The sequence below is a fragment of the Chaetura pelagica genome, unplaced genomic scaffold (genome assembly GCF_000747805.2).
Source record: "Chaetura pelagica isolate M959 unplaced genomic scaffold, ChaPel_1.0 scaffold84, whole genome shotgun sequence".
In the NCBI taxonomy this organism is placed as follows: domain Eukaryota; kingdom Metazoa; phylum Chordata; class Aves; order Apodiformes; family Apodidae; genus Chaetura; species Chaetura pelagica.
The window spans coordinates 1,024,055-1,049,023 of NW_009953224.1; the positions used below are offsets into that span (position 1 = coordinate 1,024,055).

At 36.6% G+C, this 24,969-nt stretch overlaps 1 protein-coding gene across 1 annotated transcript in view; it reads left to right on the forward strand.

The window, feature by feature from the left end:
- The first annotated feature begins 2,510 nt into the window (after positions 1-2,510).
- Positions 2,511-24,969, forward strand: part of MEF2C (myocyte enhancer factor 2C) — a 122,969-nt gene continuing 100,510 nt past the window's right edge. Inside the window, exon 1 of the mRNA XM_009997827.1 lies at positions 2,511-2,989. The gene's annotated coding sequence lies outside the window, so the exon portion shown is untranslated. The remainder of the gene's footprint in view (positions 2,990-24,969) is intronic.

Sequence of the window (24,969 nt, forward strand, 5' to 3'; positions counted from 1 at the left end):
TGCATTTGCGGAGAATCAGTGCAAGTACAGATACCAGAACAAAGGTTTTTCACTGTTTGAAATTATTCCAGATCTGAAAATTAAATGCGGCAAAAGAGAGGAAAAAACCCTGAACACTTCAAAAGAGACTGCACAAATTCATGCCTCATCTAACCCTGAGAGGAGCGAGACAGCCTGACCCCTCCCTTTATTTCTGTGTGTCCATCCAGCATCTGAATTCTGCTTTAAAAAATCGAGGTGTCCTTTACGTGGATTTGATGAATTGTACTCATGACAAAAACTTGGCATGGCTTTAAGGTGCTCCAGTATGTGAAGGTCACAACTATTTAAAGATTAGACCACAAGTGCTCACGTGGAGTTGTAGGATATGCGCTAAGCTGCTGTATACTTTAATTTTCTGAAATACTTGCCTACTCTAATAATTGCTTTCAAGATATGACAGTGCTCGTATTCTGTCTTGCCAGCCGAAGGGCTGTGTTACCAACTAGCCAGAAACCTGAAAACGTACATATCCTGCACAAAATAAAGCAGATGACAGTCATTTTCAATTAGAGCACAAAAGTGTGAAGTCTTAACACGGGTTTCTATTTTTGCCACTGAGAAAACATGAATATTACTGAATAGTCGGGTGCTGTGCTGGGAGACCAAAATTGTCTGCAGAAGAGGCATAACAAGGGTACAACCCATGCCACTGTTCCATGTTTCTTCTCTGCGGTGCTTCATGCCAAAGCAGAGGCTGAGAAAGTATTTCTTCCCCAATATTACTTGGGCTCTGGTGCTGACACTGCCGAGCATATGTGCCTCTCACCACCCTGGACAATGTGCTTGGCTTGTGTCTGGCTGCCTGGTGGCTGTAGGCACATCACTATTAACTGTCATTGTTCTGGGTAACTGTCTGTCCATTGACACTTGTCCACTCTGGAGTTTATTCTCAGCGAGACAGAGCAGGGCATGATGAGACCCAACAGTCACTACAGGTTATTCTCCTGGGATCTGCATGGAGAGCAGTTGCAGGGTGCTTGTAAGAACTGCCTTAGCTTCGTTTTCCTCTGGCCGTGCTTTGAGGATCCATGTTTTCAGAAATACAGCTGAATTGAGAAGGCATTTATTCACTGTCAAATACAGAACTTCGGAAGTAGGTCAGTGGCCCAATGAGATGTTTATAGGGGAAAAGGCTGTGCGACCAAGGACTCGTATCAAAATAAACCAAATACGTATTTTGTCACTGTTGTTCAAATTCAGTTGTTTAGCTTCATCACACGTGCTGTTCCTAATTCCTGTACCGTAATCTATCATAGAAATAATTGTCTGTGCCTTTATAAACTCCCCTGTGGCCCTTGGAGGATCATAAAAGTTGGCTGGGTACATAGAAATTAAAACAAGTATCTGCAAAGTCTGGTTTCACTCACGAGTTACTGGATGTGCTTAATTCGGACTGAAGGCTCACATACAGTGCAGTCCTTTCAGTCCGGTTTTCACAGCAAATGAACCTATTTAAAAAAAAAAAAAAGTCCTGTCATTTTCCACAGTGTGTGCCGCTCAAGCTGCATTTCTGTAGGTCAGCCTGACAAGAGACCGTCTCCTCCGGCCGTGGCTGGGACCCCGGCGAGGAGGTGAGAGGGGTTTGGTCTGGGCAGCATTCCCTTTCAGAGAAGGAGGTGCTGCCCCAAACTTTGCCGTCGGGCATGGCTCCCGGTCTGGGCACCGTGGCTGGGGAGCGGGGGGTGAACCGCCCGCGGTGGGATGCGAAGCCTGATGAGTTTGGGAAGTTGGAGCTGCTCAGCAGACGGAGGGCTCCGGGAGAAGGAGCCCGGCAAAGGTGCGAGGAGCCGGGGGCAGGAATTCTCCGTGGGGGAGGGATGGGGATGCCGAGAGCCCCGCGGCCCCCGGCGCTGCGGGGACAAGGGGCGATGGCCGCGGGTCTGCTGCCCTCCCCTCGCGAATCCCTCCCGGAGAGGTGTGTGAGCGGAGCGGTGCTGCCGCGCCAAGAGGGGACGTTTCGCAGCCCCTCCGCCCCAGGCGCAGCTCCAGCCCCTTTGCAGCGGTCCTGCCGTCCTCAACTCTCCGGGAGGGGTGGGGAAACGTGCACCGGCTCGCCGTGTTGTGTTCGCTCGGTGTAATAAAGGGTTGTCATTAGGTTTGCGTGTGGCGTGTGCCCGTTGCCCCCACCGTGAAACTGAAATTAGCGAAATGTCAGGAATGGAAAAGATTGATTCACCCAAGATGCAATTATCATTTAAAAAGTGCTTGATTGAGGTGCTGATGTTCAGTGATTTATTCTGCATACCATATACATAATTAAAGTAGTGTAGTGGAGCAATTTATCAATCTAGTTTAGACTAGAGGGGCAAGGAAGGGAGCTGCTGCTGCTGCCCCTTCTGCTGCCCTATGTTTGTTTTATTAAAACGATTTCGGGATCTGATCCCGCCCCCTTTTTGCAAGAGTGAAACTGATTATTTCTCCAGCTCGGGAGGAGAGAGTCATTCGTTTGGGATTGTGGGAGAGAGAGAGAGAGAGAGAGAAATAGAGAGACGGAGAAGGAGAAGAAAAGGGAGGAAAGAGGGAGCGAAGCAGAAAAGGACACCTCATCAGGCGTGTAGTTCGAATCCCTTCCTCGCCTCCCCCTTCCCCTCCGCGATGTTACAAAGGCTGTGAGCTGCTCGCCTTTTCCCATTCGCCTGCTGTCACTTCCTTCCTGGACGCTTTCAGGACGAGTCCGGTTACTTTTAATCCGACCAGCAGCTCAGCCACTTTCTCCTCCTCCAGGCTGCACACACGCGCGCACACACACACACACACACACCAGACGTCTTCTGGCTGCTTATTGGATTGACTTTGAAGGTTGTGTGTGTGATTCAAGGAGGCTGCATGTTGAACCAGGTGGTGAATATTTAAGGCTGGAAGAAGTAAAGGGATTTTTTCTTTTTCCTATGAAAGGAAAATATCTCAAGGACTAGTCTGATCATCCAAACAGCTAAATGTTTATAATGTAAGTACATGTGAAATTGAGCATCGGAATAAAATACAGTGGCTATGGTACAAATGCCCTCTGTACATGTCCTATTGCATTTGAAGAATGCATCAGTCATTGTATGTGGACTGGGACTGAGGTTGCTTGCAGACTTTTGAAGTGTGTAAGTGCACTGTCAATTGCTTAAAAGTAACTTTTTAGATAAGTAACATAGTTAAATCACTGTCTAGTGAATTATTGCTGACTTGTCTCTATCTGTGTCTTCAGTGTTTAAACTTTGATGAAGTTAGCTTACATCATTTGTGTGCTTGATCTTGTGAAGTGCTTGAAGCTTATTTGATTTGAATAGTCCACCAAATGCTATGACCTTGTAGTGCTTGCACCCTGATTTATCAAACTGAGGAAACAATACAGCTTGAGTGAAATGCTCTTAAACTTCACTGTATCATAGGCTCTTCAGTTCTGGAGTTTAGGTAGTGCATGCTTCCATGTGTTTAACTTTGTGCATCTTTCATTTGAATACTTGTGTTTGAGATGGAAAGACCCCTTCTACTGATGTGGGAATTTAAGTAATGAGCTCCAAGCCTCTTTTGCAATAGTCTACTTTGGTCTTTACATAGTACTTTTAGCAATCTATGTTTTTTTAACATGGGGGAATAGAGCTAATCAGCCTTATAAAACTGGCTGGTTTAGTTGCAATACAGTTACTTGCAGGCTAAGATAACATTTAATGTAAATGTGAGACTTATAAGACTGCATTATGTAACTGTAATATTTACTGTTTCCCATAAAACTTAGTCTGACCTTTTGTCAGCCTGAAAAACAAAACAAGTATAAAGACAAGCTAATTACTCCTTTTTTGTTATTTTATTTCAAAAGGAAAAAAAAAAAGCAGCACAGAGCAAAACAAAACTTAATGAATCATTGTGGGAACCTAAGCATTGTATTTTATGGAAGAGTTCTTTTTGTTTATTGTTTAGAATTATTATTATTAGCAAATACCTGTATCTTGAATTAAACACTGTGATACACAAGTTAGGACTGGACCTTTAGGAGATTTAAGCAGAGAAAGGCACTTTGCTGGTATTTTACTGGTGATAGGAAAAGAATTATCGTGATACAAAATGCATTTTTCTGGCACTTATCTGACCATCAGCTTAATGGCAAATGTCCTAATTTCATATCTTTACTTTAAAAGAACTACAAGATGGATGATAAACCAATTATATTAGATGCAAATGCGACTAGATTTCTTTCATTGGCACTTTCCCGGGTATTGTGGTTGAAGAGTAAAGATGTTTATATGGACTATAATAACTCTAATCCCCAGAGGCTTGGCAGGGCATGGAAATATAACCACCTGTGAACCAGTTCTAACCTCTGCAGTACATACATACTGATTTCCAGTTCAAATGCTCAGGTAAATGGACACTTTGGGGATTTGTCATTTTGTGAACTATTTATGTTACATGATTTTAGGTACCTAACATGAAGTCGGATAACTGGCAAGACTATCTTACGCTATCAGTTTTATTAAAATACCTGTTATCTGTATATTAATGAATGCATAATTCAGATCAAGTCTAATGCCGAAGTGTCTGCTCACACTTAAGTCCCTTTGTAAGTAATGGAAAAATTCTTTGAGGAAGAGCTTAAGTTAATAGCCCTAAATTCAGGGTGTCTATGTTCCTGACAGTACACATCCTTTTATTTTGAAAACTTTATGTATATTTTTACTAATGTGTCATACATAGCTAGCATGAGAAGATGGGACCTGAACATGAAAATCTTTCACGCAAACAGCATCTACACAACTAGTCCCAGTGAAAAATCTGAGACTACTTGAGTGAAAATGAACAAGTCACAGGAGTAATGACTTACAGGATCAGCCTCCAGGGAGACCTAAACCCCTTGCCTGTCCCATAGCGATCTTAGGACTGAGATATAAAGAATGTCACTTTCAGTGTCCTATAAATTTATGCAGGACTCAGATAGGTCTGTATCCTCTTAAGATTACTTGACCAAGAAAAAGGAAACTTAGGCTTAAGAGCCTTGTAGAAATAGGTACTAAATGATGAACAGTGTGTGAGATTAAGTCTTTTAGAGTTTTGTTCCTGAGCTGGTAGTTTTGGAGGGTCATAAGAAAAAGCATGCACACATTTGCTTACTGTGAATTTTCTTTCAATATAGCATCAGAAGATTTTTGTTCGGTTTTCATAAGTGCTCTTAATTTTTGTACCTGCAATGAGTATATTTAAAAACAGACAGATGCCTCTCTCAAATGGTTCTGTTTTTCAAAACATCTAAAATACTATAGACAAAGAGAAATTAAGCTTTCTGCTTTTTTTGTTGTTGTTTTTTTTTTTTCCAAAAGTTTACCTCTGAAAGATTTTGTTAGTTCACTATTTACTAAAGAACTAGAACTACATAGAAGCTTAGGAACTGAACAGGATTTGTGAACAGAATACTTTTGTGAACTTCATTTCTTTTAATTCCACTTTTCTCTGTAACAGGTTAATTTATTGTTCACCAGAGCAGTTCAGTTCATCATCAGAGACAGATAATGATATTTCTACATCTCATTCAGCAAGAAGTCATTAACTGCTATGAGGTGCTTGAAAGAATAAGCATTTGGGTTTTGATATGTAGACTCCATTTTTACCTGTTGGACATGATTATTCTAAATTACATGGTAATTTATCAAAAAATCAAGTAAGGTGTAGTGGTATTCTTTTGAAAACACTGATTATGAAGATGGGCATAAGTAAATTGCTGTGTAATTAGACAGAGTTTATAGTCTCTGCTTTAGTATTTTGAGGAAGAACCAAAGCACTTACATTTGTGATTAATTTTATGATTTTCAAATATTGCAATGTGGTATCAGCAGAGAGATTTTGGTATGTCCTTTGTTGATTTAGGTATAAAATACCAAAAAAATTATATGCATAATTCCAAACTGCTAGAAAACCTCAGGCTGAAGAGTAGGGTTAGGATTCTGGTATTTTAAAATTATGAAAATGCAGTTTTGCACCCGATTTCAGAAACAAAATGTGTTTAGAAGAACTCTGGTCAGCAAACACAACTGATAATGCAAGTGAAAAAGGAAAAAAAATAATTTTTGAATTTTCTACCTTTAAAATGCATTATTTGCATCCTCTGACCAGGTTTAAGGTAATTTTCTCAGAACTGATGGTTCATGTTGCATGTGGACAGGTGATTAAAAGCTAGTATCTTTAGTCCTCCATGTTAATCTCACTGTCTCATTGACTGCAGTGCAGTACAGCTTGTCTATTCACTAGAATCTGTCATCTTTAGGAAATCACACCAGCTTATAGAGGCGATTCACAAAACCAACAGTGACAACAAAGTCTTATGTGCCTCACAAAAGAAGGATTAGGCAGTTCACGTGTCATTTTGATTGGGCAGAGATAAAAGCTGATTGCTGCAGCATGGCAAGGCACACTTCAATTTTAATTGATTATTTTCTGAGACAACTATGACTCTGTTGCTTAGTCATTGTTAAATGCAATTTGAAGGAAGGAAAACTCAGTTTTGACATTACTGGTTTCGTGTTATTTCATAGTAAAAGGCAGAGCCACTTGTAGCATTGTTATACAATTTTTGAAAACACTGTTTAATTCACCACTCTTGGGAAAAATTTTTAAAGTGTAGTAGATTACTGTCCTGGGATTTTTAAAAAATATTTTTGCCCAGATGATACCCTGTAATAGCAATTAGAAGTTCTTAAAAGTGCCTAGGACTATACTAAGTTCACTGCACTTGCCCTGCAGAGGAGAGTGCATAAAACATGCCAGGGCTTTGCAGATGTATCAAAAAGTCTATTAATGAGGAACAAGTAAGTCATTATAGTTGCCAATATTGTGTTCTCTTTTCAAATGTCATACGATGTAAAACTGTACTTTGTGTTGCATATGTGAAAATAGTCTGGTTTGAAAATAGCTAGGAAACTAAATGTTGTCCCTATATTATTAAATATGTCATTTAGCAGTGAGAATAGAGAGTTTTGGCTATTTACATAGTTTAGTTATAGCCTACAGCCTTTAAAATTTGGAACTATGAAACTACAAAGCTGATAACTTCTATGCTAATTTCTTACCATTTTTCAAGAGAAGAACTCTTTTTTTTACCCAACTGATGCCTCCTAGTGTTTCACATAATAAAACACTAATGAGTCAACCATAAATGTAAACATTGTTGGTTGTTTTCATTGTCTTAATCTTAAGTGATACATAAAATTAATATTTATGTATTTAATTTTGTGTGTGTTACTATAATCAGACAGGAAACTCCTATAAATTCAGGTATTTCATCTTAATGGACAATGGAAGCACATTTATATTTTCTTTCATTCTATCTTTGCCTAGCTGTATTTTATAAAGTTTATGTTATATGAAATGTACATTTTCTTTTTCTCCGTGTTTTTTTCCTATGTGCAGTACACTAATTTCTCAGCAATGTATTTTGAGACTCAAATGGGAATTTAAACAATTTTTGGTAGGATAATATTTTGAAAAGTAAGCTCTTGGAAATAGGCATTAAATGCAGTTATAGAAATGTTTGAAATATCCCAAAGTACCTCACAGTCTAATAAGATGAAAAAGACTAATCTGAGACACGCTCCCTCATTACAGTCCTTAAAGAACAGTAAAGTTATCACATTTGGTAGTTGTTCCTGATTATTTTACTGATACATAAGAAATAAAACCGTAATAGGGCATTTTTCAAATGTGCAAAATGTGCATCTTACACTTTTGATTGTATATGTGGATGATCAGTACTTTTGAAAAGGAATTTGTGTGCGTAGCATAGTGGTGAAGACTGAAATACAGTGTCCCTTTCTTTCAAGTTGTCTGGCCATATATCTGATGAATACCTGAAAAAAACACTCCGTTATATTAGATTTATATCACACAATAGTAGAATATTTCCTCTTTATTTTGAGGGGAGGGTGTAATTTTCAAAAAGTTACGTAGCTTCAGTGTGACAAAATGCAACTTATGGGCCCCAGCTGAACTGTCAGGTACGGTCATATAAAGAAGCAGCCAGAGCTGATTGCACTTTTGCACATGTTAACACCACACGGTTTTAAGTAAACTATGTGATCGCTTTAATGATAACAATGGAAATATAGCTTTGGAAATATAACCTGTTATTCTAAGAATTTCAAGAAAAGCGGTGGAATTCCTAGATATTCATTCTCTCAGGAAGTCTTAAAGAGAAATAGAATTATTTTGCAATTAAAAGATTATAAGTTTACCCAGTTAATATGAGTAATAAACATTTTCGTATTCACACAGTTGCCTGCTTACAGATAAAATAATTGTTGCACACTTAATACAGAGAGTTAAATCTATATATGCAAATCTCAATAGTGGGAATTAGTGTTTGGTTTTAGAATACACAAAAAAAATCAGTTTTCAGGATTTTGTTCAGCCATCAACCCTGTTAGTACTGCATTTTTCTCCCGTTAGCTTTAAACTGTAAAGACACCTTTCTGAGATCTGCCATTTATTTAAGCTACTTAATATTGGGTAGTATCCTAACATTTAAACTTCCTTGCATCCTGAAAGCATTTCAAAGTATACAAATGACATCCTTTATTCAGCCAGGAAAGCTAACCGGCAAAAGTGATAGAATTTTCTCATGTAGTTACATTGCTTCTTCCCTTGCAAAAAGAAAGTAAATTTGCAAAAGAAATGCAGGGAAGCATAGAGAAAAAGAATCTTTAAGGCAGTTCAAGTGAAGAAGTATTAGCCTGAAAAACGGCTAAAGAGAAGTCTATTAAGTGTTGTTTTTTTTTTTCTTTAGTTTCATTTTGGTTGGTTGGTTTGGTTTGATTTTTTTCCCTTTTAACAACCAAATACATTTGGAATGCAGAAGTAGATCCTGGGAAATCCTAGAAATGCGTAATCTGACTTATTTAGAAACAGGTCTGGGTGAATTATTGGAGAATTCTTTAAAATTGTATTAAATAAACTATTTGCGCGGGCGGGATTCAGTGACTCCACCGGCTAAGTCTGTAGTCTGGGCTCATTTTGTAATTCCCTGAACAGGTGACTTTGCAGTCACCTGCTCCAGCAGGTTAGATGTACTTATCTCTGCCTTCTGCCACCTTCCCTGACATTGGAAGGCTGCAGGAGTTTGAGCAAAGAAAGAGCTTCAGAGCTCCTGGCCAAAACAGCTGGTCCTGGAAAGTCAGTATCTAATGCCTTCTTTTAAGTTAACAGTAAGGCATCCCACAGATTAGGGACGGGATGGAACAGATGGCATAAAGCTCTTCTCTCCTTTTCCCAGGTTATAAAGCACTACTGATTTGAAACTTAGAATCCAACCTAACAGGTCTTTCTGGCCCTTATTTCTTCAACTGTATAATCTAGTGAAGTTTATAATTTAAATTATTATTAAACAAATGCCAGTGCAGGAATCCACCTTAGACATTACTGTCCTTTATCTTTTATCCTGTAATCACATGATGTACAGTTAAGTAAAATGGATTAGAAATAACGTTATTTATGTTTGCTTTTATAGATTCAGGATGCATACCATTTGTGGAACCCATGCTCAGTTAAATTTTACTATTTACTTTTAAGTAGTCAATCAATAACTGTTATCAAAGTATGTACAAAGGACAAGGAGGGAAGATTGTGAAATTGTTTATAAAACACATCTGCAAAAGCAAACATAATGTGAAACATGGTCCATGTGAAATGTTACTTTTAGTAATATAAAGAACAGGTAACACAGTAGCACGTGCTATTTATTTGATTCCTGATAAGTTCTTTCCCCTACTGACAAGTATATTATGATATGACATTATATCCGAAGTAGCAGTGCACTGTTTTAATCCCAATTATTTAGGCATTGTCAGATCATTGCAAAAATTAAAATGTTCCAAAACATATCCACCAGTGTAAGAAGCTAGACTACAGCTCTTAAAATTCCAAATGGACTTATCAGTGGAAAAAATTTCAAATATATTTTATTTATTTATTTATTTATTTATTTATTTGATTTTTCGGTTGTGTGGAAAAGCTGTGCCTAAAGATTCAGGGGGTATTGTAGAGAAACAAACAGAAATGGCAGTTCTGTGACCATCTCCTAGTGCTGTCCCAGGTGTCCCCTTCAGCCTGGCTTTTTACCTTCAGAGATGTGCTGCCAGGAGCTCCGCTTTGGTTGCCATAACCCTTGTGAATGCCTGAGCAGTGTGTAAAGAAAGTTAGTACAGTTTGAGGATATGCTGTGAAACCAGCAGGAGACAGTATGTTCTCTACACTTATCCTTGGCCTGCTTTATCTCTGTCCATCTGTGTCCTGAATTGGGCTGGATGATTTCTTCTGCCTATACTGAATGTGGGAGAAACAGCAAAAAGGGAGGAAGGCTTTAGGGAAGACTATGGCTAGAATGGGAATATTTGCTAAAAGTGTATGCAAATAGAGGAGAGTGGACAATGCATAATAGTCAAACTTAAAGCAGGTTTTTTTTCAAATGACGTTCTCATTCAGGTGTACAGAATTTTGATTGCTATGGATAATCCATAATTGTTGCAGACATTGGGCATTAGTTTTAACAAAATAGTAACAATTACTCTTTAAACGTATTTGGTGCATATAAGTAACCAATCTTTAAAGCAATATTTGATAAGAACCTGTTTTGCCCACAGAATCCTGGACAAATGATCAGTTTTTCCTTTATATTGCTTACGTGTGTAGGATGCAGAGAAGGAATTAATATAGTAGCAGAATGAAGAAAAATGAAGCTGATTAACCTGCTGCAATACGTGAAATAAATGTGAAGCACACTTAACTAAACTTCTTTGTGACACTTTCTTTATATCAGAATACTGAGGCAGGGAATGCATCCTTGCAGTGGTATACAAAAAGTAGAATTTTTTCCAAACCACACATTAATTTTAGAAATAAAAAAAATCACCATAAATGTTAGTAAGAGCCTATGGACTGTTAGACTTATTTAAAACTAAATAGGACAAAGCAGAATTTCATTACTGTTCTTGGGAGCACACATTGAAAGAAATATAACCCAGGCTTTCTGGCTTACTATCATCTATATGTGACATGTTGTTAGAAACTGGAAATAATTTAAAATTACTTTTAAACTTTTGTGCTAATTGGGAAATAACGTTCCAATTTTTTCTTAAAAATAGCCATGATGGAATGATTGGCAAACTACCTAATTAAAGCAGAACTGCCCATAATTACATGTATACAAATTGAGAATGCTTACCTGTAAAAGATTATGCATAGGACAAAAACCAAAAAATGTTCTTCTTCATTTTGTATAATAAATTTTCATACAAGTTGAAAATTTCCAAAGCTTGATATTGACAAAACAAAATGAGAATCTATCTTCAGTTCAATCAAGTTCAAATACTTAAAAGCCTAACCAGAATACTGCATTTATTTCAGTTACGCTTCCAGTAGATGTTGTCACAAGCTGAGTATTACATTCTGTGGTGATCAGCAGAATAGTCATTTTGAAGGGATCATTACTGAGTGCTGTCTTTTCTGGGATTGCATGCTTTTTAAAAAAAAAATGTATCAGTGATAAAATACAGTGGTGATAGGCATGATGTAATCGTTATGACAGATACAAAGTAAGCAATAGAAGAAGTGCTATTTTTGCATGGAGTTTGAATGCTATTTGACTTCTTTTTTGCACTCCTGTAGCAAAATACTTAGTTGAGAGCACCAGGACTTCTCCATGGAGGACGGGTGTGTTCTTTGTTTGAATTATTTTTTCTTTTCTTCTTTTTTTTTTTTTTTTTTTTTTTTTTTTTTCACTTAAAAAAAATATGAAGCAATATGTGATATAGCGAAGAGACATGACACAAAGTAAAGATATTCTGGTGTGTTTTGAAGAGCAGTGCTTGTCATGTATCTGGACAAGTGGTGATTTTCTTTCTGGTGCTGCCTTCTGTTACAAGTCGCTAAATGTCGTCTGTAAAGCAGTGGCACTATGTTCTACCACATTTTTCTGTATAAGATTAAAGGCAAACCTGTTGTGAGACCCATCACTACTTTGACTACCCCAAACAATACATGGAATAACATTTCTACAGATTTCTGTTTAAAATTGATTTCGAGGGTGGTTAGGAGGAAAGTGTTTGTTTGCTCCTTTCACTCTACTGTTTTCCAGATGTGATCAGAAAGAGGAAGCTGTTCCACTAATGGATCAGATGATTGCTCTGTGATTTAAACATAATCCTAAAAATAGAAATTCCATGTTTCAAAATATATAGCCTCTTTAAAATCATAAGGAATCTATGGACATACTGCTAATACTTGTGAACAAAATAATCATTAACATTCTATTTCATATGTTGGCCTAAATGCTGTTCTTAAATGCAGAATGGTTAAAAAAATACCCACTATTGTGTCTGTTCACAGACCACATTGTGAATATATCATGAGCTAAACTAGATATCTAAGATTTAAATAGAGGTTTTCTATTGAAAAAGCACATTCAGTTCCAATGTGTGCTCCAAATTTTAAACAAGTTTCATGAATATAACCATTGCCAGCGCCATATGCAAACCATCGGCAATGTCTTCCAATAAGACCAGGGAGCAGAATCCTTCAGTACAAACTCCAGAACTGGGAATCAAAAGGGGAATTTTAAAAAATATATTGTACATCTGTAATATAAAATTCATTAATCATCATGCCTAAAAAGATACATGAACTTTATTTCAGGCAATAGTTGCAAGGTAGGAAATCTGCAAATGAAGCGTAGATGCTGCATAACAGTCTGATACGTACAATATATGAAAGGAACTCAGCACCACTAAATGTAATTTAAAGTACATCTGCAAACTTTCTTTGTACAAGTCTGTTATGCAATGTCTCCATTCAACGGCAGAAAACGGATCTTACACTAAGCTGCTGTAAAAGCTAAAATCTTTTCAGCGTGCCAGGATATATCCTCATAATTAGAGAGGGCAACACGAAAAACAGGAGTTTAGGTTTTACTTTGCTGTGTCCTGTTGTCTGCCCGAATCCATATCCCCTGATTAAGTCTGTACATTCTATATAAGCACAGCTTTGACCATTATAGCAGAAATTTAGGATTTGAGAAACCTGATTTGAAATACTTCCTACCCTTAATTTAAAGCCGTTCACAGAAAAGACAATAATCTTTTTCTGAAAAAGTCCCTAATCAGCTGGCTATAGAATATTCTGGAGGAAAGCTACTCTCAGTTTCCAAATGTGGGACCATCCCATTTTTGTATAGATAATTAAATATTCATCAAATGAAGAGCTGTAATTGAGTCATGTTTCACTGGAATGCCATAGTCCTTTAGCTGTTGAGTTGATCTCTTATACTTTTTTATCTCTCTTACTCAAAAAACACAAGCTTTTCTGTTTTTGTATTCTCTAATATATCTTAAAACTAGCTTAAACAAGCAGTTCCGTGCCATCTTGCCTGTTGCATTGTCTGTGAAGTTCGATTTTACTTCATAAAATACAATGCATAAGAAGAAAGTACCTTTTTTTTTTTTTTTTCTCTTCACAAGTGTATGAATCTAAATATGTGAATCTGCATCTTTTATAAATATGTCTGTGTTGGTCTGTCATAATTTTTAGTGGCGTCATCCTTTCATTTGACTTTGTTTCTTGAACTGAGGCATACCATACCTAGCAAAGCTCTGAAATCTAGGGTAGGAGTTAGAAATATGAAGAGGTATTTGAATATGAGGACAACGAGCAAGCTGTAAATGACTAATGGATTGATTATAGGTTGGCTAGGACAGGAAGTACAGCTTCAGGGTCCGATAAATTGGTCAGGCTAGCTAAGGGAGTTTAATAAACCTTTATGAGAACAAATAGTTAAAAATAACAATTATGTGCATGTTCTAAGTCATCTTCAGCAGAGCATGGGTGGTCCCTTAGGAAAGACCTGGTGGCCTAGTATATACATGCCTCTTCAGCCAGTTTCTTGTACTATTTGTGTGCCTGTTGAATATGTGGGTGTGAATCCAAACCTGACTTCCTGACCACATTATTATGCTTGAATTAATAAAGAAGAATAACAACTCTGGTTAAAAGTTGTGCTGATATTCAGTCTTGACTAGTGTTTATCTAAGAGGTTGAAATAGCTCATAAGTTGTAAAAATGTGCTGCTTTTTTCTTTTCTTTTGACTATAATTGGGAAATTCCGATTTCGCAAAGAGGAGTTACATCCAGAGACATTAACATACTTAACAGAGTTTCAGATGCAACTGAATATATGAGACTACATCCTTTGCTTTCTTATTGCAGAATAACTCCACTGACTTGATGACCTACTTAAAACTGCTTTATATACAGAATTATCATTCATGTTGTTAATTAACATCCACCTCTTTTTCTCAGTTCCACTCTGACTCCTTTTCCAGACTCATTAGAAACAAAGGTACCTTTCGAATAGAATATACCTTCTCTTCCAGACCACACTGGGAAGAATAGGTAGAGACCTGCTGCTTCCTTGATCAAGAACATTGTAAGCAGATGTTAATAGTTTTCAAAGTTCCACTTGGGGGTTAAGATCTGTGTATGTGGGGCTGCCATTCATGCATCCTGAAATGAGATGGAACATGAAGGAGCATTTTATGCTGTTCTAGAGCTTTTTTTCAGGCTAAGCGAGTATATGTCAGCTTCTGTCTGCTGGAGGTTAATTGTACTATCTAATGATATATATGAGGTTTATAAATAGCAAATAATTCCATTTTAATAATGTGTTTCTGAAGTATCATCAGAGTACTATATAGTTACTGCATATGGAATACATAACAGGCTGAGACCCTGACCTCATGGGGCTTCCAGATGCTCTAAATGGATGAGGTGAGCTGCTCAGACCTTTAGGTGCTATACTAATCTTTGCCGAGCTGGCAGTCACATCTCATTCCTGATACATAAGGCAAAATAGTGTGTCATAATTTCAACATAATTTCAAAATTCAGCAGAGTTTGTATGTCCTTATAATCAGAAAATAATAATAATAATGATAAAAAATACACTTCCATGTCTGTTTGGTCTATCTTCAAGTGATTAACCAAAAAGGAAACAACGTAAGATACCTTACACCTGAAACAAAAGATTTATTTTCGAGACTCAGCAGCATTCATTCCTGAGCATAATCATACAGTTCTGCTGCCATGATGAGTCAGTATCTGGGAGCGCTTTTTAACTATTAGTGACAGTCAGGTTCTCCTCTCCTGTGAGAATACATAGCTACCACCATGTGTGGTAGCATTTCTGCACTGAAGACTGTAACTCACTGATCCATTTTAAAGTCATCTGGGGCTCTGAATCTATGTATTCAGCAGTAAAACTTGAGAGGACACAAGCAGCAATAGCAAAGCTGGCTTAGTCACCATTTGTGCTAATTTAACGTGTCAGGCTAATCAGTTCTGTAATGCTTCAGTAGGAGAAAGTTATTTGATGTGAATTTTAGGCATAACAGTATTTTCATTTGAAAGCAAAGCTAGGCACAGGAGGGATATTCTATCATTCAGGATGGCAGCCTGAATTTGGACAGTGTGCATTTAACTCTTTCTTCTAGAACTTATTTTAGATGACTTTGAGGATTTCACTTCACTGTTGCATCAATTCCTTGTCTGTAGAATGAAGATGGTACTCCCCTGAGGCAAATTCTGTGGGACACAGACACTGTGGGAATGGTGGCCATATGAGTACCATAGGGAGTAAACAAGACAATGTAGAGTATAAATATGGAGTTGCTCTTGGAAAGTTACAGTTAAAGCAAAGCATACAGTCTGTGACAGACTTTTAGATAACTTCAATTTTGTTAGAGAGCCATTTTAATTAAAGTTTAGAACTTTCTGCTTCTTTCTGTCCATTTTTCTTCTACTTCTTTAGTTGTTGTGCCAAGGTATCCATGTGTGTTTCTTCCACTGTCATCTGGCTCCTTCCCAGCAGATGCACACAATCTGTTTTGCTGTCACTGACAGGGCTCAGTTTATGGAAAGAATGTGACAGAACATGCTGCTGTAGTCACTTACACAGGATTCTCTTTTCTAAAAAGTATCTGAGAATAAATTAGTTCTATTTTTTTTTTAATATATTGTTCAATCGTAGGGTTTTATCCAGGCTACTCTGTACCAGGTTAAACAAGGTATTCGTTTAACATGTTAGCTTTCTTTTTAATTAGTTCGTAAAATATGGATTTACCAATAATATATGTAGAAAATCATAACAATACACCAACAGCCCTCCATTTCAAGTGGTGGCTGCTATCCTGGCCATTCTGGAGTCAATGTAATATTCCCAACTCTTATTTAGAAAATATTATGGTATTTCTTTAAGATTCCAATTTGTAAATATTGCTGATCAAAAAAAATGTGAAATGTTAAGCATCCTGTATGTGTATGTAGCATACAAAAAGATACTGTGTAAGGTGGTCTCTGTTCCTTCCAGTGCAAAGTACTCGACCAGTAAGAGGCTGAGTAGATACAAATAGCATGATGAAATTTGACTATTTGTGCTTTGTTGCCTACAGAAAAAAACAAAAAACAAAAAACCCTTTAAACACAATTAACATGAGCACTTGCTGTTGTGTAATGGTAACAGCTACCAGTCCTAAGAGACATTAGGGCCTAGGGTGCATGATGCTGTGCAAATAAGCATTAATGGACAGCATCTACCTTAAGGCATTCACATCGTAAGCAAGCAGGGTAGAAGGAAAAGAAATACAGATAGTTTTGCTATTAGAAGCACCTTGCAGTTCTTATCAGTAGGAAGACTTTATATGCCAATTAAACTTTATGGAAGGTGTCTAACCAGCACAAAACTGTTTGTAAGGTGTTGCGGTGTTCCCATCGTGTCTTTGCCAGAGGAAAATTAATCAACAGTTCAAATTTGGTAAATATAACTTTGAACTACAGCTTTGCTGCTTTCTACCTCTGTCCCAGTGAGGGCAGGAAGGACAGTAGCAAATTCCACACTGTGCTACTAAGATTACAGCCTCAGCCATTAAAAAACTGTTAGCATTAAATATGTATGGGCACACTGGCTGTTTATTAAATAACAGAATTTGTTTTACAAGCTGGTGTTGCCTGCAATGCTATTATTGTCATCCTTAATTGTCTAACTTCTATCTTTGAATTGTACTTTTTTCAGAGGGGTTGATATCTCTGGGTTCTTTTTTATGTATAGCTAAAAAAAAAAAAAAATCTTCAACAGTGAAAATCTGTAATAATTCCCAAAATTAAAAACTAAATTTGTGAGCTTAGTGACTTGACTGCATTTGAAATAGCAACATATATACATTAACATAATTTAAATATATTTAAAGAAATTTTATCTGTATTTTTGGTATTTTTAAACAGTATTTCATTTTGTTTAGTGCCTTTCTATTCTTAGAACTCCAAATCAATTTTTTTGTACCTCATATAATTCAGATTTTATGTTATTGAGAAGGCATGTAAGTTAAGGCTATCTAGAAATAAGCTGCAGCACTAGACTGCCATGTTAGCTAGGCTTGTGGTTTTTCTGTAAAATCACTTCCTATGATCATGTACATATATTTATACATATGTACATATATATATGTATCTATGTGCTTTATATACAAATATATATGGTTTTCAAACTATGCTTGCACGCCTCTGGGTATGCCTTTCGCTGTAAATAAAACTGTCAAAATGTCTCTTCACAGTTAGACCTCATAAAAATAATCAGTCCATAAACACGTGGTGCTCTTTATTCACATATATACAGTTACTATATAAAATGGAAGTCTTTCTCCTGTTGTTCTAGACTTACAGCTCTTCTACATTACGGGTTAGAAGAACTGTATTTTTAGTAGATTTTTGTATGTACTTTCCAGGTACAGGAATGATATATATAAGCATCCCAAACATAACTTTTTCTTGTGTTTATAGACAGGTTGGGTTAGAAGATGAGTGTAACCCCTAGTTCCATTACTATTTTTTTAATGCTATTTTTTGTTCCAGCTACATTTTTCTAGGGCTTCTGCAAATAATACAGACTTCTTTATTTGGTCCTAGGATTATTTTTGAATGGGGATCATTAATATGTGTCTCCCTAAGAGACATGTATTTTCTGTGTAGCAGTTATCTCACAGAATTTAAAAAGAAGGGTAAGAGGAAATAGGGTCCTCAAATTATTTATTTTGTTGACTCTCTGCTTTGATCGCTAGGTTCGGTTCAACTCCAGAAATATTCTTAACACTTAAGTATTACAACTTTAAGACCAAGATTAGAACAGAATCAGCACTCATAGAGGTAAATCAGGCAGTAAGAAGTGAATGGGATAATTTTATACATTTCTAAAAGGTTAGATTTTATATCCTGATAGACGTCAAAAGAATTGATACTTATATGAAGTGTCAGGAAAGAGGCCAAAGATCGAATGAAAGACCATGGAATGTAATGGTCTCTCGTTATGTCAACCTGTATTTCTCTGTATTATTTTAATATACTTTAATTTAAACTTCAGTGTATTAATTATGTTTTCTTTGTAAAATTAAAAAAAAAAAAAGGCAACAAAAAGAGACCTGTAAGCCGCAGTTCAGCGTAGCAATATATTCCTTTTAGATACAAATGCTAAGCACCAGAGTCTCAAATCTGTTTGCCTGTTACTTCCCAATCCTACTTGGAGCCGGATATCATAAAAAAAAGATGAAATTTATACACATCCAGATTGGGCAAACCAGATTATAAATTCCAAAACTGAAGACTTCTTATATACAGTAAGGTTACGTATTCCGTAAGGTTACGAGTTTCATGTTCCGTTTCAGAGATGACTGCTCATCTTAGATGTAGATGTATATAGCAAGTAAGAAGATGTAAAGTCAAGATTATTTTTTTTCTCCCTCATTTTACGCATAGCTGATAACTTCCATCAATGAAAAATAAATCCATAAGGAAAGCTGATCAAGTGATTACCAGAAAAACAATAGGCTGGGACCTGTTTTTCCATAGACATTGCTGGGTTTATTTTACATAGAAGAGGACATTTATCTTTGTATTTGCCTTGCTTTCATCTCTGTTGAACAGGGACTAATATTTTCAGTCTCCCAGTAATGTTTCAGGAGTAAATATTGATAGTTACTTAAGGGATAGCATGAAGATATCTGTGTATCTTCTGATAGACAAATAGATAGAATAGGTCAGTAATTCCTGTGTATGTTTGTATTTTGTGATTTCTAACACTGTTAACAGTAACTTAAAGAGCTGAAAATATATCATTAAAATGATTGTTTTGAGGTATTATTATGCACTGGAAAATTATGGTTAAATCAATACTAAAAAATTACATTTTCTTGCTATTCTCAAGGTGGAACAGTATGGGATTTTTCACCGGAAAATACTTTCCAGTGCTGTGCCAATAGCCTGTTTTTGATGGGGTAACCACCCTCTGTAATTGTATGAAGCAGATTTTTCCCTTTATCAGCCTAGATGGGGACTTTTCAGTAGCAGAAGCTACCTATTTTTGTGCTGTGAGCTAGACCAAAAAATGTGTACTTCATAGAGCAAGGCTCTTCACCAGTAATGATAACTTGGATTTCTTGGGCTAGTACTGCCCCTAGTGAAAGCACTGTTTGTTTGGCATATTTTTTTCCTTTTAAAAATACACTTATCCTTTTTTATCTGTTTGCACCAAGAAGCAGAACCACAAGACATTACTCAAGATGAAATTATAATTGCACACAATCTAAGAGAGAAGAGGACTGTCTTGTTGGAGTCAGAGTTGACTGCTGACTCTTAAGAGGCACACAGATTTGGTGGGGGTGTGCAGTCATGCTCCACCTGCATAGATTTCATAAGTAGAAGTTGTGTGTATTTATACAGTGCAGGAGATACCTTACAAGTTACTAATTTTTAATTCAATCACAATATTCAACAGATGAAAATGTCAGTAATCAATTTTCTGGCCAATTCTATCATGGCTTTCCATTTCTGTTACGATTTGTCCTCAGCAAAAATACAGATGGTACTTTATGAAGTTATCATTTTGAAGAAAAATGTTGTATTTTTGAATGTACATTCTGTAGTGTTCCAAAAGATTAACCATGTTAACTGTATTAAGATAGCTGAGGATAAAGCAGCCCTTTGGTAGCAGCACTTCTATCTTAGCTTGAAAACAGCTCAGCTGACAAAAATATCTAATATCATACTAACATTTTTTTTAATTGGCAGTGTTACTAAGATTTCAAATACACCATCTCAGTAACTGTTCCAGTTTTTTATTTCTGTTAGCTGAAAATGTGAAAATAAGAACAGACAGATAGCTTTGTTGTTTCCAAAGACTTATCATTTTGTTTTAGCTTGTTTGAAAACTTAACTATTAAAATATTAGATCTAAGCAGCTGAAAATATAATATGCAGTATAGCTGTCTGATTGTGCAGATTCCTTCTATATAGAAAATGTTCCGTTGGTGAGGTAAAATGGTACTTCTGAGGTAAAACGAAACCTTTGTCTTCACTATTTTTTATTATAATTAGCAATATAAACTTCCATCCATCATAGAAATCTGCTTTCTTTATGTTTGTGTGACACAGCATCGGTAGGAGAAAAAATTCCAATTCTGAAAAAAATTAAGTGCAAGAAAGCTCTTATTCAAATGGTCAGTAAAGTAATTTGCATCCCAATTAAAGTCATGCCTAGGTCAGACCTGTTGTGCACTCAAGAACTGAAGGATGTTGACTTTATGTCTACTGAGAAGGTCCAGAGCATTTCTGGAGCTGAGAAAAGAGAAAGTTCAGTACCAGAGCATAAAGCAGATGTTTAAGAAACCTCTCAGCTTATCTCCTGGCAACAAGATCACCTTCTAATTTTCATTATTTGCTTAATTTTTGTGGTGATACTCATATAGGGCATGCAAGGCAAATAATTTTTATTCTCTTTTGCACAGAGCACACTTTCTATAAATAGAAGTGGGTTTCATGGACAGAAAGATTATACTTTTTTTTTTTTTTACTTTTTTTTAAAATGCAAAGCAGCAAGCTGATCTTTCAGTCTGTATCATCAAAAAGATTCTGACCGCTGCTGCTTTCAGTCAGAAGTGCTGCACATAGTAGCTTCTCAGTAAATCAGGAAACAGCTACATGTGTAGCTATTTCAGTATTACACGAAGCTAATGTGTTCCATCCCTAAATACCCACTGTTACATAATGCCACTGAGAAGTCTTTTTACAAAATTGAAAAATACTCAAAATTTTTAAACAAACCCACCTTAGAGATCCCTTCCTCTAAGCAGTGAGGCCTGGTGTCAGTGGAAGGTCTTTTTCGGAGTGATGAGAGCTTTGCCTAGTTTTGGTTTCCTTGCCTACTTTGCTTTATAAAAAAATATGTAAGCAGATCTGTACAGTTTCTATTCTAACTTGCTGGAGCATGAGAAGACATTCTGTGAAAGGAACAGTTGCACTATCATCAAGGAAACTTGTGTTACTGTCTCCTTAGGCTTCTCTCCCTTTTTGCTTGAAGTCTTGTTGGCTCAAGAGAAACTCTGCACCACATCAGAATGTTCACCAAACATGTTCAGTCAACTTCCTGACATCCTAAAGTGCCACATTTTCACTATGAAGGAAAGAACATTACAGAAACTGTTTGATACGAAAACCTCAGACCAGAAGGTTTATTCCTGTTTGTATGAAGCCAAGATAAATGTCCATATGATGAAAATGTATTTTTGTAGCTTTTATGTCCAAAGCTTCTCATAATGAGGTTTTGGGGACACAGTAATCTAGCTGAATCATGTGATTGTGTTAAGGTAAAGGACCAAATCTTGAGCAGAGGGCTTGGAATCTTTTCACAACTGTTTCTGTGGACGTACTGCTTAACACATAGAAGTCCATTTGAAAAGTCCTCCTTTTACTGTAGAACTTCACTAGTTACTGTAAGTTAGGAGTGGAGAGCAAGGAGGGAAAACTTTATTTTATTATATATGTTACTTTATAATCAGTATACTATTTTCAGAAGCTTTTGAAAAATAACACTTGTCATTTTAGAGCTGCAGCTGTTAGTCTGTTGAGACATAGAGGGGATGGGGCATATATTGAATTATTCATGAAGGCTACTGCTGTAGTTGACAGAAGTTCATCAGCTAATTCCCCCACTCCATTCTGAACTTTCTTTCGAACTCGGTCAGGCAGTAGGGGTACAAGCTGTTACTTTTAATAATCATGCTACTAGAAGTTTCCTACACTGTGTACATCACATAAGCCTTCACTTATAAGGAAGTTAGTTATTGTTCATTGGGGGCCAATAAGTGCTTAATTTTGAATGCTTTAATTCACAGATAATGCGAATAATTTTATATGCTTTCAAGATGTAACTGTTATAAAAATGTAGTGGAAAATGTACGTAATGATGCTTTATAACCACAATTAAATTTGATGAACCAAAAACCCCCAACATTTTAATTAAGTACAAATTTAATATTTTAATTATTTCAGAGCACAAGGAGGTTTTGTGTGCTGTTACTTAGATACATTTTTCAGTTCATAGGCCAACTCAACATGCACAAATGCAGGGAAATCTTAGTTTGCACAAAGTGTGGGGAAATCAAGCACTTGATATTCTGAACGCTACGCCTCATGCCCACATTAGCCGACTATTTTTTGTGCAGACTATCAGATTAGCAATAAAAATACTTTGTGGTTCTTCAAAGGATTGCTGAAGTTCAAGGTTAGTTTGGCAGACATCAGGATCATGTCATGATGTGCATGCTCGCAGTGGGTATTGTAGGAATGCTAAATATCAAAACTTCGTCCCAGTTTGAGTGATAAGGAGCCGTGTGCCTCTCACTCCAGGGATTCCACAAGTGTAACTCTGTTTTCCCACAGGCAGGATTGCCATCTACCTCTGCCCCAGCCACAGGGAAAGCACAAATCATACCAATGTGTATTTGTTATCTTTAGGAGACTGCTCTCTCTTTTTACATGTCACTACAAGCTGATTTGGGGGATTTGAGTGCAGTAGGAAATTATAGTAAAGATTTGGATGTCCAGTTCATTCCCCTCTCTGCTGTGAAGATTTCTGCAGTGAATGAGATTGAGAAATGTCTTCTTAGTGGTGTGCTTGATGCAGACAGTGCCCTTATTTATCCTGTGATGACCTCATAGCAGCAGCACATGCCCTCTTGATGGAGAGGATTATTGTAATTCCCTCCTAGAAAGGCTTCCAGCAGCTCAGCTCTGTCACTGGCAGCCTGTTCAGAATGCAGACACACTCCTGTCCTGTCTTGAGCAAATACGATCATCCCTCTTGTACCATAACTCATTTACTTTGTCTGCTATGAAGTAGCTGTTTGATTTTAAAGTTTGCTCTCTTAGTTTTGAAATCCTTAATGGTTTAGATCCCAGCTATTTTCAAGAACTCCTCCACAAATATCATCTTGACAGATATCACCACCCCCATAGCACATTTTAGGAATCTCAACATCACATCTTAGGTTGGCAAGTTATGTCCTTTGCTGTGATGGGCCTTCAGTTAAGGAACTCCCCCAAGAAATCTGTCTTGAACCATATATCCTTATCAGAAAACATTAAAATTAAATTTAAATTTTTGGCTATATGTTATTTCTCCACTATTATTTTTCAACATATTTCCTATTGAGGCCATATTTATTATGGTTGCTCTCAATAATATTTGTTGGAGTTCTTATTATAAATTTTCTTTTTACCTTATTTTTAGAATAACCTAAGCATATTAGTGGTGTAAGTATTGATAGTGACTTCTTAATTATGTTTCAGGTTGCATGATAAGAGTACAAACTCCTTCATGTTAACATACAAGTTAGTCAAAATGCTTAATTTCTTTTTTTAAGTGTTTCTATCTGTATTCTTCCTTACAAGGAATTATTCCTTTCTTGTTCCCATTGTGTAATCTAAGTCAGTAGGCTTCAGCTGTGCAAAGCTTCAGATGGAAAGGAGTCCTCATCTTTGTTTGCTTGTCTTGCTGTCTGTCTTCCTACTTCTATTATAGTCCCCGTAATTATGGCAAGATGTCTACAGCTATGTTTGTATGATGCCTAATTTTCTCCATTGATGATAAAGTAAGACTGTGTTTGAAAAAGCTTAGACTAGATGTCAAATGTTGATGACTTCGGTGAGGTCAGATGGATCCTGCACTCACAGGCATTCATAAAGTACTTTGTACAATAATACATAAGGCTGTTTTGTTCAGTACCACATCTAATAATTAATTGCATTTTTCACACCTGAATTCAATAATTGAATCATTTGGAACACTTTTTATTAAATACTTCTAAATACTGATCCATGCTGCGATTGTACCACCTGTCAGATGAACACAGCGCCTGTCTTCAGATGCATGCAACTTGTATCCACCAAAGCTTTATGAACAGATTGGTGATTTTGCATCTCTAATGTACTCATGGATTTCAGGTTCTTGTTGGCATGCTTCACCTACTGGGAACCAGGAACAATGTCCCTGATTTCATTCATATTAACCATTACATATGTCCTTAATTTTAAGTACATGGAACAATTCTGCAGCCTTCAGTGAACTACTCAAGTGTTTCAGATTAGGTGTACACATTCATGCTTGTGGGTTTGGGGCTATAAGACACAGTACTCACATATTTTTACTATTTTGGGATGTTGTCACAATTATTTTCATCAAGCAAAATGCACCCCATTAAGCCTTTATTTACCTGGTTGGTGTGACAGAGTGCTTTTAAATTATTTTAAATCCCATTAATTTTAAAGTGTTCCATGGATACAAGTTACTTATATAACCTGCTTGAAATGATCAGAATTTAGACCATTTTCCAGACTTCGTGTATTATTACAAAGTGAAAGCTAGTCTTAAGGAAAAAATAACAATGATAAAAGTTGTTGGTTCACTTTTTTTTCTTTAAAAAAAAATTACAAATTAGTTATTTCCGGGAAAAAGAAAGAAATGGAGGAAGTTGACATGAATACCTGAAGCTAACTCCATTATATTTAGATCTTTCTAAATTTAACTTCA